The sequence below is a fragment of the Muntiacus reevesi genome, chromosome 9 (assembly GCF_963930625.1).
Source record: "Muntiacus reevesi chromosome 9, mMunRee1.1, whole genome shotgun sequence".
Taxonomy (NCBI): Eukaryota; Metazoa; Chordata; class Mammalia; order Artiodactyla; family Cervidae; genus Muntiacus; species Muntiacus reevesi.
This window is the reverse complement of record NC_089257.1, coordinates 79,068,998-79,084,837: the sequence shown is the minus strand read 5'-3', so window position 1 is coordinate 79,084,837 and position 15,840 is coordinate 79,068,998. Positions and strand designations below refer to the sequence as shown.

The window sequence follows — 15,840 nt, the reverse complement described above, 5'->3', positions numbered from 1 at the left end:
TATCTATTGAAAACTGTTCACAATTACCATGACACAGAAGCAAATTAAATGTCCATCAACAGACTAATTGGATAAACAAGTAATCTTTAAAATACCTGGCCATCTAAAGATGGCAATATACAAAAAAGAAGCACAAATTTTAAAATGATCTCTTCTCTATTCAAAACTCAAAAGCTTCACTATCAAAACTTTTGAATTTAGACACTTTCCTCATAGACACTGCAGGAAACAAGATAGCTTTGAAATTTGACTAACGCTTTCACGTTTCTCTATTTAGAAGTCAAAAGCTTTGCAGCCAGTTAAGCCGACTGTGCCCTTTTCCCCATGGGGGCCCAGTGTGCGATGGCTGCAAACAGCAGCCTCCTTGGTAGTGTATGCAACCTGCTGCCTGTACAGGTAGCCCTAAGGGACCTTGGAGACCACTCTTCCTAGTGGGCATTCACGACTGGCCTGCTGTACCTCAATCTAGACTCCAGATGGGTATGCCCGGTGCTTTTGGAAAGCCCCAGGGCACAGTGGCCAGGGTCCACATTGGCCAGGTCATAACGTCCATCCGCACCAAGCTGCAGAACAAGGAGCATGTGATTGACGCCCTCTGCTGGGCCAAGTTCAAGTTCCCTCGCCGTCAGAAGATCCACATCTCCAAGAAGTGGGGATTTACCAAGTTCAATGCGGATGAATTTGAGAACATGGTGGCAGAAAAGCGACTCATCCCAGACGGCTGTGGGGTCAAATACATCCCTAATCGTGATCCCCTGGACAAATGGCGGGCCCTGCACTCATGAACATCACCTCTGTTCCCTCCTTAATCACGCTCACCAATAAATGCTATTTCCTGTCAAAAAAAAAAAAAAAAAAAAAAAAAAAATCAAAACCTCAGTTATCAAAACTTTTGAATTTAACACATGGACACTACAGGAAACAAAATAACTTTGGAATTATTTTTACTATAAATGTTTTAATTCTAGAATTTATTTCCCTAATAACTAAAAAAAAAAAAAAATCAGCATTTATATTTGGATATTATGCTACTAGTATCAGTTGGATATGGTTTACAAAGCATATAAAACTGGTTAGCAAAAATAAGTATAATATCTTTAAAGAGGAAAAATAAATCAACAAACAATGTACATGGATATTGTTATATTAATTTTTAACTGTTTCAATTTCTCTTTAGGAGCAAGTAGTATACAAAAATGGAGTAATAATAACAGCATAACAATAATTAATTGCTTGCTGTTGGATTTTTCTGGAGTTTAATAAAGCATTATGTATTTTCTTGCCTTGAATACATCGTGTTAGTTGTAATTATTATGTTTCCTTTTCAGAGCTCTATTTTTAAATACCAATAAAAGGAGAAATGAATATTTGCCTACAGAATAAATGAAGTTCTGTCATTGTATACTAACTGCTAGGTAGTTAGAATAGGAAAAAAAGGAGTCCAAAATCATGGTGGCTAAAAGACAAAGAAGGGAAATGCCCAAGAAAGTAGAACAAAGGAAGGTTCAAGGACAGGAGTGAGGATCAGGTAAAACAAACAGCCCTCCTGACTAGCCCAATTTACATAGGACAGGTCCATGATAAGAGAGAAAAAAAAAAAAAAAAAAAAAAAAAATATATATATATATAAAGAGGACCCAAAACTGGGCCAGGGCTTCTCTTCTCTTTGAGTCTTTTGAGTCAACCTGCCCTCACGCCTCAAGGTTGTATTTTCCTTTGCTTTCCAATAAAACTGAGCTATAACGCTGGTCCGTCCATTGCTTCAAATTTTTGCTGCAGCGAGACAGAACCGAGGTAATTACAAACTCCCTCAGCATTAACCACAAACTCATTTGGTACTTTAGACATTTTTGATATTTCTTCAATGGAGATTGGTGATATGAATGGGACAGTAAACAAAACAAATAACTGAGTAAGTCTGAACTGCCTGACTGATCATTAGGAGATAACTAGTTTATGAACATGTTTAATCATGAGAGAGAAGATAATAAAATCCACTAAAGAACAAACAACAAATTTGCTCTTAGTTAAATTTTCTAAAATATTGATTTTTTCAATCCTTCTTGCAGTCAGACTCAAATATAAGATGAAAAAAATCCATCCATAATGTCTCATAAAATGGAAATGCCCAACTCACTAAATTGCTTGAAGAAAAAGTTCCAAAATTAGATAAAAAAGTGAAATGTACAACTAAAACTATCAGAGTGTTTGTGAACAAGGCTATCTTCACATTCCAGGCATCATAGTTTAGTAAAGTTGGAAATAAACTTGCATGTAACAAGAAAGCATTATACACATTTTGAAAAGTTAGAAAATGAAGAATAGAAATGTCCTCAAACATGGAAACATGACAAAAATGAAAGTTCTGCATATATGCCTGCTCATAAATCTTCACAGCAAGAAATGCCATCTTTTACACTGTAAGATTTGCTAAAAAGCCAATTACATCTATGTGGCAAGGGAGTTAGTTTTAGATTCTCTGTCAGTTGGAAATATGGTGTCTTAAAAGAACATTGTACATAAAATAGCCTGAAACACAGAGATTTTGAATTAAGAGAAAATGAAAAAGCCTAAAATCCTTTAAAAATATGAAATCTTTATTCTTGTCCTCACTACTGAAACACTTCAATGTTTATATATATACACATATATATGTGTGTGTGTATATATATATATACAAAAAGGTCATAGAAAACAGATTTCTGCTTTTGTGTATCACAGATTCTATGATATGAATATGACTTGGTTATGCAAAAATCCATCCAAAATAATCTTCTTTTTAACTAGAATTGTTCAACAAACATGTTGTGTGCCTAGGATGTTCTTAAACCTGGCTTCGTCCCTAATTGTCATATGAGCAAATCACTGCACTAGCAGTATTTACTGTCCTATGGAGACACAGTTAGTAATTGAATATTCAGACAAATAAATTTAATACAGGAAAGTACCATGGGATGATTCAATACAGGAAAGAACCAGGATCCGACTCCAAAGCCTAGGCCCGTAACTAGTATTTTTATGCATCCTGAAATCTTGCTACAGGGTTTGATTTTCAATTCTATATAGATCTCTGACCCAGTTCACTCATTTAGATGAAGTGTCCTAATTAGAAACAAATCTTTTTTTTTTCCATTCTGCTATTCTAACTTCTTACTGCTAGATTTTATAGCTCTTGGATATCTATTTAAGATAAGACTAAAGCTATGTTATTTTATTTTTGAATAACTATAGGTAGAGACAATGATAAAAACACATTCAATTAACCAAGGAAGTTTTTCATCAGATCTTGACATTTCAAGGAATAAATACAGAAAACAATGATTTGGAAAATTTATAGAATTCTTGCAGTAGCATTGGTCTATAAGAATTTGTATATATATAAGTAGATAAATAAACATATAAGTGTATATATAATTGTAAAATGTATAGCATCATTTTTTAGGAAAACATCCTAGAGATGCATATTAATTATATGATTTTTAAATCTTTATTTTTGTTCGAGTAGCTTCTTTGATTGAATAAAATGTTTAAGGAGAAGGATTTAGAAATTTGTCCTGAGTTCAACACAATCTTAAATAAATCTTTCATAAAATATGCACACTACTGAAGAAGAACTTATTGACTCATTGACTCAGCTACAAATTCACATTAAAAATTAAATATCTATTCTACACTGTATATAAAAATTGACTTAAAATGGATAAAATAGAAAACTTAAACTATTCAAATCTTGGAGGAGAATATATACCATAGTTATGCGAAGTTGGACTAGGCAACAGTTTCTCAAATGCCATTCAAAGAACAAGCAGAAATAACAAAAAGAAAAATTGAACCTCAATAAGTTTAGAAGAGTTTACCTCAAAGGATATCATTGTGAAAGTTAAAAAGCCATAAAATGGGCTGAAATTATTTGAAAACCATACATCTGATAAAAGGTTTGTACTCAGAATATGTAAACAGCAGCATTGATATATACACTACATGTGTATTTAGCAATAAAAATAATACATATGAAAATGAATATTAGCTGAATAAACATTGTTCAAAAGAAGATACAACAATGGTCAATAAACCAAATGAAAAATGTTTAACATTGCTATTCGTCACAGCAATGTAAGTTAAAACCATAGTGAGATTTCACTTCACAACCACTAGGATGACTGTATTCAAAACAGAGCAAGTCTTGTGAGGTTGTGAATAAATTGGAAGCATCTTGCACTGCTCATTGGAATGTAAAATGGTACATCCACTTTGGAAACAGCCTAGTAGTTCTTCAGAATATTAAACATGGAATTACTTTGTGACTCAGTAATTCCACTCCCTCCTAGGTATATAACTCAAGGAAATGAAACCTATGTCCACAAAAATCTTATGAATATTTTTCACGTGAATATTCATAGTCATAATAGCTCAAAAGTGAACATGATCCAAATGTTCATAAAGTAATGAATGGATAAATAAAATGTGATATATCCATAAAACAACATAGTAATGGGAGTTGTAAAGGACTGGGTAGGGGAAGGAAGGCATGAAGGAAAAGATGAGTAACTCTGGTGGCTATTGATTTTGGGGAGGGGAGATGATTATGAAAATGTTCTAAAAACGTTTTAGTGAGAATAACACAAAGTTGTGTATGTACGAAAATCATAGAATTGTATACTTACAATTGTATTTGATATATTTTAATATATTGCAAAAGAAGTCATTTTTGAAGAGATTTATAATTCAGAGATAATCACTTAGTGTTAGATTATGGGAACACATCCTCCAAGATAAGGCTGCTATGTCTGGTAGCTAAAGCTGAATTAATTTTAATGCTTTATATCTAATATAATTAATGGCAGAAAATAATTTTAACTGGTAGACTAGAGTAACTTGTCTACCAAGGTTTCCCTGGTAACTCAGATGGTAAAGCGTCTGCCTACACAGCGGGAGACCCGGGTTCAATCCCTGGGTCGGGAAAATCCTTTGGAGAAGGAAATGGCAACCCACTCCAGTACTCTTGCCTGGAAAATCTCATGGATGGAGGAGTATTGTGGGCTACAGTCCATGGATTCGCAAATAGTCAGACACGACTGAATAATTTCACTTTTAGAGTAGCTTGTTAATCAGCAAGTTATGTATTAGAAAGAAGTTCTCTTGGACATCCCCAGTGATCCAGTGGTTAAGAATTCACCTGCCAGTCCAGGGGATTCTCTGTCAATGTAGTTCCATCCCTGGTCCAGAAAGTTTCCACATGCTGTGGGGCAACTAAGCCTTTGCACCATCAACTACTGAGCCTGTGCTCTAGAGGCCACGTGCTGCAACTACTGAAGCTGGTATGCCTAGAGCCCATGTTCCCCAACAAGAGAAACATCACAATGAGAAGTCCACACACAGCAACACACTGCAGCGAAAGAATAGCCCTTATTTGCTGCAACTAGAGAAAGCCCTAATGCAGCAGTAAAGCTCCAGTTTTTCCAAAAATGAATAAGAAAAGGTTTTTAAAAAGGAAGTAAGTTCTGATTTATGATGTTAAGGTAATCCATTACACATAGATTAACTAAAAATGCTTTGGTGATTGCACTAGTCTTACATTAACCTGTGGGAAAATTTTTATGAGGCCTACAGACAGTTACCTAAATGAAACCTAAATATCCCTGTGTCCAAATATTCTTTTAAGAGATTTTTTATATTGCTTGTTGCAAAGTAGAGGGATAACTGATTGAATTTACCTTGTAAATGTTATCATTTCTACCTTAAATAAACTTTTCATATAAGAGGTGGTCTGTGATCTTAAAAGGATAGAAAACTAATAGGTGTTTATTCAATAGATGGCTGATATATGAGGATAGAATATGCTCTGAGGTTTGCTATTATTACATATTATTCTCACATTTTAGAATAGCCATCCACCTCAAAACCACTTGGAGATAATCATTGTCTAACAAAGTTAAGTTGCACATAGCAAAACTAGTTTTGGTTTATTCTCACAGATAGGAGAAAATTGACTTGATGACCTACGGGATTAACTGAAATATAGATGAATTGCAGAAAGGGTTTGCTTTAAAAAGTCAAGAGACAGATTGACAAGGGGCAGATATGCATATGACACGACCCTTATGGCTTAAAGTGAAGAGTAAATAAAAAGCCTCTTGATGAAAGTGAAAGAGGAGAGTGAAAAAGTTGACTTAAAGCTCAACATTCAGAAAACTAAGATCATGGCATCTGGTCCCATCACTTCATGGCAAACAGTGGGGAAACAGTGACTGACTTTATTTTTGGGGGACTTCAAAATCACTGCAGATGGTGATTGCAGCCATTAAATTAAAAGATGCTTACTCCTTGGAAGGAAAGTTATGACCAACCTAGATAGCATATTAAAAAGCAGAGACATTACTTTGCCAACAAAGGTCTGTCTGGTCAAGGCTATGGTTTTTCTAATGGTCATGTATGGATGTGAGAGTTGGACTGTGAAGAAAGCTGAGCACGAGAAGAATTGATGCTTTTGAACTGTGGTGTTGGAGAAGACTCTTGAGAGTCCCTTGGACTGCAAGGAGATCCAACCAGTCCATGCTAAAGGAGATCAGTCCTGGGTGTTCATTGGAAGGACTGATGCCGAAGCTGAAACTCCAATACTTTGGCTACCTGATGCGAAGAGTTGACTCATTGGAAAAGACCCTGATGCTGGGAAGGATTGGGGGCAGGAGGAGATGGGGACGACAGAGGATGAGATGGCTGGATGGCATCGCCGACTCGATGGACATGAGTTTGAGTAAACTCCGGCGGTTGGTGATGGACAGGGAGGCCTTGAGTGCTGCGATTCATGGGGTCGCAAAAAGTCGGACACGACTGAGTGACTGAACTGAACTGAGCTAAAGCGAAGTAAGATCTAAAATATCTTTGCTTGGTTTAAAATCTAAACAAATACTGATGCATAAGACACTAATTTTTCAAGATACAAAATGTTTTATTATATGTATCTTGACTATAAATAAATAAATGAATAGAAATAGCATAAATAAATGAATATAAATAAGTAAACCCAATAGGTCATTTTGTTACTTTTAAGTTATCTCCTCTTCAAATGCTATATCTTTTGGTTTTAGCTTTATTTAAATTAAGGCTGCATTAAAATAGGTGAGGTTTATGATCTAGAATTCTATAAAGAGGTCTATATAGTATCTATAAATTCTATAAAGAGGTCTACAGTATAAAAAGGTCTATATAATATCAAAGATTTCAAACACCAAAGAAATAAAATTTATTATCTAGACCAGTGTAATCAACATTGACTGACTACTGTTAAAAAGGTGTTCTTGATCTGTCTTAAAGGAACCTAGAATTTTTATATTAAAATTGTCTTTCTTCATGAATCAGTCACTTCATAGAATTATGATAACAGACCAGCTGGTTTTCACATTTTGGAAAATAGTTTTCAATATACTCTGTTAAAAGATTATTTAGTTCTAAATTAAATTTGATCTTATTGCTTGTATACTCTCACTAAATTTTAACAGGCCTCTTTATTCAAAATGCATTTATACATATGAACTTGAATTATAAAAATCTGAAAGAGATACAAAAATTACTCAATTTTAAGTTTTTGATCATAAATAGAGCGATATAGGTGAGGTTGTAAAACTTTGAAAGATCACATACAGACATTCCACTTAGTTCTTCTGTTTGCCACATTTATGACTTTAAAGGGGTTGTTTACTAGTCCAAATTCAGTTTTATCATCTGGTTGCAATTTTGGATAATGCAATAGATGATAATTTTGTAGGAAAAATTGATTCAGCTCAATCACTTGCAATTCTCTCACACTGACTTTATAATCATATCAGAGAACTGCCTGTTTTGTTGTTGGCAATCTAATTTAAAACACTTCAGTATGGAGTGTGTTTGCATTATATCAGTTTTAGATTAATTTCAGCTTTATTTTCAGTAGAGTCTAATATACTAACCAAAACTTTATGGTTAACAGTAGCCAACCAGCTTTTATCAGAAAGTCCAAAGAAAGGGTTATTAAAAGTATTTGCCTACTTTTTTTGAATATATCAGCCAATGTCTTTAATTATAGGCAGGGCCTCATTGGTTAAATCGGGGACTGTGCCAAAAATCTTTTAGTAGATGGGTTAAAATATTTTGAAGATAATCTCCATCCTTGAACAAATCAAAGTATAAGGATCTTTTGTAATTCTCTTTTAACTTCCTGGTTGGTGTGTGATGTTGGATTCCTAAACTGTTGTGTGCTCAGAGACTGACAATTGCCAACAGAATTCTGCTTCCAGTATATTCTTGATCTTTTTTTCAGTTTTGTTAATAAGTGCCACCAAATTATCCCACAATCTCAATTTGAAAGATTTAACTACAAGGCAATTCTTTTCTTTTTTTCCCCCCTGTTCATTTTCCTAATTTTGTCATGTTAACCTATCTCTTACCCAAAGGGCAGCAGAGCATTTGATGATACCTTGAGTCCAGAAATTCACATAAATTTTGATTATTAAAAGTTCATCCAATTTTAAACTCCAAATTGATATCAAATTCTCAAAACTTGTCCACTCTGACATACACAATCTATTTGTTCCACTTGTCCCTTCAGTTCCTGATGAAGGGAAGAGGATGTGATGTTTTCTGCTCTGCTTTCTTCCTTCTTGGAATGAATGTGTGGTATTTGAATTGGTCCTGGGTTAATTTCACCCTATATAGTTGTAAGATAAACCCTTCTGGTACCCATATGGAAGCTTGGAGGCAGGTGAAAAAAATGAGTGTTTCATTAAAAGTTTAGTTGATTGCTGATCACATTGCTTCTCTCATTATTATTCCTAAACCATTGTGCTCTAGGTTGAAGACAGAAATGGTTTTCCTAGAAGAAGTCGGATTATTTGCAGGATTTCCAGCTTTGTATCAAACCCTTCTGGCATCCTTTGAGTCCTGACACAAGCAGTATATTTTTGTGTAGTCTCCTTGTGCACCTGCTAATTTTCCAAATGGATGATTAACACAAAGACACTCTCACATCCTCTCCATGCCCATAGATAGTCTTCTGAGCTACTCAGTTGTCATAGTATATATGCATTTTTAAAAAGTCTTCTATTTCTCAAATAAATATCAGATCTGTGATCTAAGTCAGCTGCTGATGCAGAATTCCAGCATAAAGAAAAATGACAGTCAGAATTCTACTGGCACTGACCATATCCACTAGTAGTATTCTTGAAGTCTCCCTATTTTACCTTATCCTGAAATAGACAAAGTGGGGAAGAAAATCAGAGTACTCCATTTTGGGACCAAAACTGAAGATCCTTTGAAAGGCTTTTGTTTGAGTAATGTTTGGGATTGTCAGACTGTGTACATTCACCTTTGAAGAACATTAAAGGAGATGCCTGTAACCAATTTATCATAGGTTTTCTTGTATCTCTATAAAAGAAGACATTTATGATTTAATTTATTTTTTTTCTTCTGTTTTAGGCTACAGTTGACGTTTGTGAGACAAGGAAAACAATCTCTCCATACATTATATTCACACATACATGGACAATCTAGTCCACAAATTTGAGTTTACCAGTACCTGAAACACTTGCCATATAATCACTTTCAGGGTAAGGGATGCACAAATTAGGGGTATAATCTGTCTTTGTGAGGTCAGAGCTGGGGAAGAGGTTAGCAGAAGACCTAGAAGTGGTCTGAGAACTTTTTGGTTCAGTAGTCAAAGTTCCCAGTTTCCAGGAGACTTGTTTAGCAGAGAAGAATGTGGATTTTTTGTGGGCACATCCTTGGTTCTTCTTCTGAGAAAGTCTTTGGCAAGAAGAGGGACAGAGGAGGTGCCCTTTTGGTACTGTTTAAGCATCTGTGATAGTCAACAATTTAAAAAAAAAAAACTTTTTTTTCTAATCTGTTTTATTTTTAATTAATTTATTTTAATTGTAGGATAATTACAATATTGTGATGATTTTTGCTATGCATCCACATGAATCAGCCATGAGTGCACTTGTGTCCCTCATCCTGAACCCCCCCCCCCACCTCCCTCCCCATCCCATCCCTCTGGGTTGTCTCAGAGCACCAGCTTTGAGCCCTGCTCCATGCATGGAACTTGCACTGGTCATCTGTTTTACATATGGCAATATACATATTTCAATGCTGTTCTCTAAAATCATCCCACCCTCACCTTCTCCCACAGAGTCCAAAAGTCTGTTCTCTATATCTGTGTCCCCTTTGCTGCCTTGCATATAGGGTCATCATTTATCTGTCTTATTTTGATTGTAGCAAAATTATTTATTAAGAAAAGTGTGTTACAAATCAATAAAGATACAAATTGCAAGCAGATTTCTTTTTAATTATAAGATCCTACACATAGGAAATCACATTTCAATAAATGGAATCAGAAAAAAATGTAACAGAAAACTGTAAACATTGTTCATTGAGAGAGCAGAGGCACACACAGGCATATAATGCTGGGAGTCGGTGCTATACTGAAAACGTTTTGTCCTTCTGCAATTATACTTAGAAATTATCATTGAGACAATGACTTCCCATATTAAGTGGATAGATGTACTTTGAACAAACACTATGCCAATATTTAAAGTAGTTTAGTGTAACAATGAGCTTGTTTCTTGCTTATTAATTTATCTAATCTTAGACTAATGATAATGGTATTCACAAAGGATAATGGATATTTAAATTTTTGCTATGTGTTGTTTCAATATCATCCAATGAGGAAAAATCATTCTCATGCATGTATGCTGATGATATTAAAATAAGAGATTTAGTATAATTTATTCACATGAAGAAAATAGTGCTGTATTTTCAAAATTTGTTTGTTGGTAGCCAATTCTAGCTATTTCACTTGTAAATTATATTTAAATATACAACTTTCAATTAAAAAAAAACAACAGAACTTGGATTCATATATTTTTGAATGTGTTATTTTAATGCATAGAAAATTTTAAATTTTTATAAATTCTGTTTTAATGGAAAATAAAATTTTAAGCAATGTATCAAATTTGTTATTCATTTGTTCAAATGAAAGTGTTCAAATGAAAGTGATAACTTTCAAAGATCATCACCTTCTTTAATAATGATTGTTAAAAATTATGAAAAAAAATAAAAATTATGGAGCACATAGTAACAATTTAGTGAAATTGTGTTCTTTTTAACTTTTATTTTTGTCCCTGAGTCTTTTTATTTCTCATTAAAAGACACTTGTATGAAGGCATCAAATTATTAAAAAATACAAAATGTAAACAAGAAGCAAGTATGGATGTCTAGTTTATATCATTAAAATGTTAAGAACCGTCTGGTTCCTTACTTTCCATAAACACAATTGCATAGCATTTTGTAGTTCAAAATTATCAGCATAAATTGTCTCCTAAATAACCAATATGACATTGCCTATAACTCTACAAGTGTGTATGATGTGCTTTCTCAGAAAAAAGAAAATTGAAATGTATTAGCTGTAAATAGTTCACACGTTTTACTATGTTACGATGGAAATGAGTTTGAGTAAACTCGGAATTGGTGATGGACAGGGAGGCCTGGCATGCTGCGATTCATGGGGTCGCAAAGAGTCGGACACGACTGAGTGACTGAACTGAACTGAAACACTGATTTGTTGCTTCTTTTATTTTTTTAATTTATTTTTGAGAAGGGTGAATAATCAGGGAGATAAATTTTTCTCTAGGCAAAAAGCAATGTACTGATTGTATACAGGCTGCTGCACCGTGAGCAAATATGCAAAAAATCTAAACACCAGAGTTTCTACAAACACTGAGACTATATTTGATAAATTCATTTAAGATATGAAACACTGCAGAAAGTTTCTACTATGATTGTCTAATTAACAGGTGATAGATGCTCCTCAGTATATTGTTTCAACAAGACCTGACTTATTTTATACTCAGGATGTCACAGCAATGTCAAATTGCTATAAAAATGTTAAACACTTGCTCTCAGTGTTTAGATTATTAAATTGGCAAAATGCATAGTGTAGATTTAGCCTTTAAATGTATGAATCTTGGTTTTTATTTTTATTTTTTAATGATACATAGCTTTCATACTGGAGAAGGAAATGGCAACCCACTCTAGTATTCTTGCCTGGAGAATCCCAAGGACAGAGGAACCCGGCAGGCTACAGTCTGTGGGGTCGCAAGAGTCAGACATGACTTGGTGACTAAACTACTACTACTGAAATTCACATTGGAGAAGGAAATGGCAACCCATTCCAGAAATCTTGCCTGGAGAATTCCATGGACAGAGGAACCTGATGGGCTGCAGTCCATGGGGTCACAGAGAGTTGGACATGACTGAGTGACTAACACACATACAACTTTCATATGCTTTAAAATATAGATGGTCCTCACCATATAATTGCATCCCACTCCAGTACTCTTGCCTGGAAAATCCCGTGGACAGAGGAGCCTGGTAGGCTGCAGTCCATGGGGTCGTTAAGGACACAACTGAGCGACTTCACTTTCACTTTTCATTTTCATGCATTGGAGAAGGAAATGGCAACCCACTGCAGTGTTCTTGCCTGGAGAATCCCAGGGATGAGGGAGCCCAGTGGGAGGCCATCTATGGGGTCGCACAGTGTCGGACACGACTGAAGCGACTTAGCAGCAGCAGCAGCAACATATAATGGTGTTATGAATGAACTGCTTTCACATCATTGCATTAAAGTTAAAAAACTGCATGTCAAATCACCATATGGAGGGGACTACCTGTATGGGAAAAATGTATTGATATTTTTGTATAATACAGACTAGTTGTGTTGATTGTCATTAAACTGAACAAAGAATATGTAACTCTTAATAGCTTCCAAGAAAGGGGATACCTGTGCATTACTGAATAGCAATGAAAAATACTTCGCTATTTTTTTTTTTCCGGTGAGTTGATCTGCTACACTACTGTTTGGCTTTTGAATATATTAAAATGTAGTGTCACTGGAAACTTTCTTCCTGCCACACTTTGTTTCAGTAATGCCAAGATAACATTTCTGATACAGTCTTAGGCTAATGTCGACAATTTAATTTTATAGATATTAATATAAATATTTAATATCAGCATTGGAAATTAGACTTTTAAGAAACCACAAACTTCTATTATTTTATGTAAAATACTGAACATCTGATTAGAATGCCTTTAAAACACATTTACTGAGATACAATTTAAAAACCATATAATTGCATTCAAAGTGTAGAGTAAAATATTTTTACCTTATTTAAAGTTGTGCAATCTTCATATTAATATTTTTTTAAAATTGCTATCATTCCAATGGAAGTCCTATTTCCTTTAGAAACCTAAGTAATATTCCTTCTCCATCCACTATGCCAGAAGTTAAAACCAATCTACTATATGTCTTCACAAATGTGTCTATTCTGGACCTTTCATGTAAATAAAACCATAAAATATATGGCATATTGGCTTCTTTTTCTTAGCATATTATTTTTACAATATCTATATTGCAGTATTCATAATTTTTATAACTGCATCAGGGAGTATTCCATATTCTGTTTACCAAATTGAGAGACATTTAGTTTGTTTCATCTTTTTTTGCTTTTGTGAGTAATACCACTATGAATATTTGTGTCCAAGCATTTGCACGGACAGGGCTTCCCTGGTAGCTCAGCTGGTAACGAATCTGCCTGCAATGCAGGAGAACCTAGTTTAATTCCTGGGTTGGGAAAATTCCATGGAGGAGAGACAGGCTACCCACTCCAGTATTCTTGGGCTTCCCTGGTGACTTAGTAGGTGAAGAATTCACCCACAATGCGGGACACCAGGGTTTGATTCCTGGGTTGAGAAGATCCCCTGGAGGGGGGCATGACAACCTATTCCAGTATTCTTGCCTGGAGAATCCCCATAGGCAGAAGAGCCTGGCGGGCTATAGTCCATGGGATCAGAAAGAGTCAGACATGACTGAGCAACGAAGCACAGCTCAGCACAGTTTGCATGGGCATTTGGTGTTATTTCTGCTTCCCTGGTGGCTCAGACAGTAAAGAATCTGCCTGGAATGTAGGAGACCCAAGTTCAATCTCTGGGTTGGGAAGATACCCTGGAGAAGGGAAAGGCTACACACTCCAGGATTCTTGCATTGAGAATTCCATGCACAGAGGAGCCTGGCAGGTTATAGTCCATGGGGTCACAAAGCATGGGACAACACTGAGGAACTAACACTTTCATTTTCTCAGTTTTCACTTTCTCATGGGTATATGCCAAAAGTAGATTTCCTAGGTTTTATATATGTCAATTTTATGTTTAATATTTTAAGGAATGTTGTCTAAAATATTTATATCATTTTATATCCCTACTAGCAAATGCATAAGTGTTCCAAATTTTCCGTATTACTCCTCTCACCAATTATTGTCTTTAATTGTAGCCTTGTTAGTAGATGTCATGGGGTATCTCATTGTGATTTTGATTTGCATTTTTTTTTAATCACTACTGAATTTGAGAATACTTTTGTCAGTTTATTGGCCATTCATATATTTTCTTTGGAGAAATATCTATTTGTATCATTAGCCCACTTTTTAATTGGGCTTTTTAAAAAAATATTACTGAATTATCTGGGCAATCATTTGAATTGTTCTTTGCATATTATTGAGTTCCTTACATCTTGTATGTACAAGTTTTATAACCAGGAAGGGTTAATTTTGGATTGATGCTGGAGTTGCTTCTGTGACTGTAACCCTTATATTGCCACTTTTGTAAGCATACATGGTCTACCTTAGAGAGATAACTTGAGCTGCCCACCTGTGAAGGACTGTAAGAAAGTGAAAACAACACATTCCCCTGCCTGAGTCCTGCCATTCCCGGGGAGATTTACAAGGATGGAATAAGTTTTTTGTTTTTTGTTTTTTTTCCCCCCTTTGTTTCCTCATCTACCCGCAGCCCATCTCTGATCCGTAAAATAGCCTGGTAACCAGGCCCCAACAAGATCGTTATTTTGAGGCACCATCCTGCCATCTTCTCAGTCGGCCAGATTCCAAATAAAGCCCCTTCACAGTTCCAACATCCTGTCTCGGATTCATTGACTTGTGCAGTGAGCAGGGTAAGCTTGGACTCGGTAACAGTATCTTATCAGATATATTATTTACAAATGTTTCCTTTCTTTCTTTGTGTTGCCTTTTAATTCAGTGGTATTCTTAAAAGCAGAGATCTTTCATTTTGATGACGTTCACTTCATCTATTTTATATTTTGTTGCCATACTTATAGAATCTTCTATTACAATCCATAGTCTATTCAATGTCATAAAGATTTGCCCCTATTTTTTATTTTCTCAGTTTTTGTTCTTATATCTAGGCCTATTATCTACTTTGTGTTAATTTTTATATATGGAACAATATAGAAATCCAAATCATTCTCTTACTTGTAGATACTATTTTTCCCAACACTGTGGATTGAATAGACTGTTTTTTTTTTTCATTGAATTGATTGTCAGCTTTGTCCAAAATAAGTTAAACACTTATTTCTGTATCTCAAATTTATCAGTCCATCCTTACGCCAGATGGATTCTATACAGCTACGAATCTGATTGCATTATGTTAAAAAAAAATCATCAATAAACTCCCAATGTAAAAATCCAAACTTGTAGTTTACATAGAGAATGATTTTGCCTGAGAGTAATCCTAATAATATGCTGATAAAAATAAAGAATAGAAATGATACTTATAACACGGCAATGATATTAAACATTGCTGTTCAATCAGTCAGTTTTGTCCGACTCTTTGTGGCCCCATGGGATGCAGCACACCAGGCTTCCCTGTCCTTGATGATCTTCTGGAGATTCTCATCCTGTGTAGCCCCTTTCTCCTCATGCCCTCAGTAGTTCCCAGCATCAGCGTCTTTTCCAACAAGCCATCTGT

The 15,840-nt window shown here is 35.0% G+C and overlaps 1 non-coding gene across 1 annotated transcript; it reads left to right on the top strand.

The window, feature by feature from the left end:
• The first annotated feature begins 289 nt into the window (after nt 1–289).
• LOC136176129 (small nucleolar RNA SNORA70) lies at nt 290–424 on the top strand. The gene has a single exon (XR_010664505.1). It is a non-coding gene; the product is annotated as a small nucleolar RNA SNORA70 (small nucleolar RNA).
• Nucleotides 425–15,840: the final 15,416 nt, after the last annotated feature.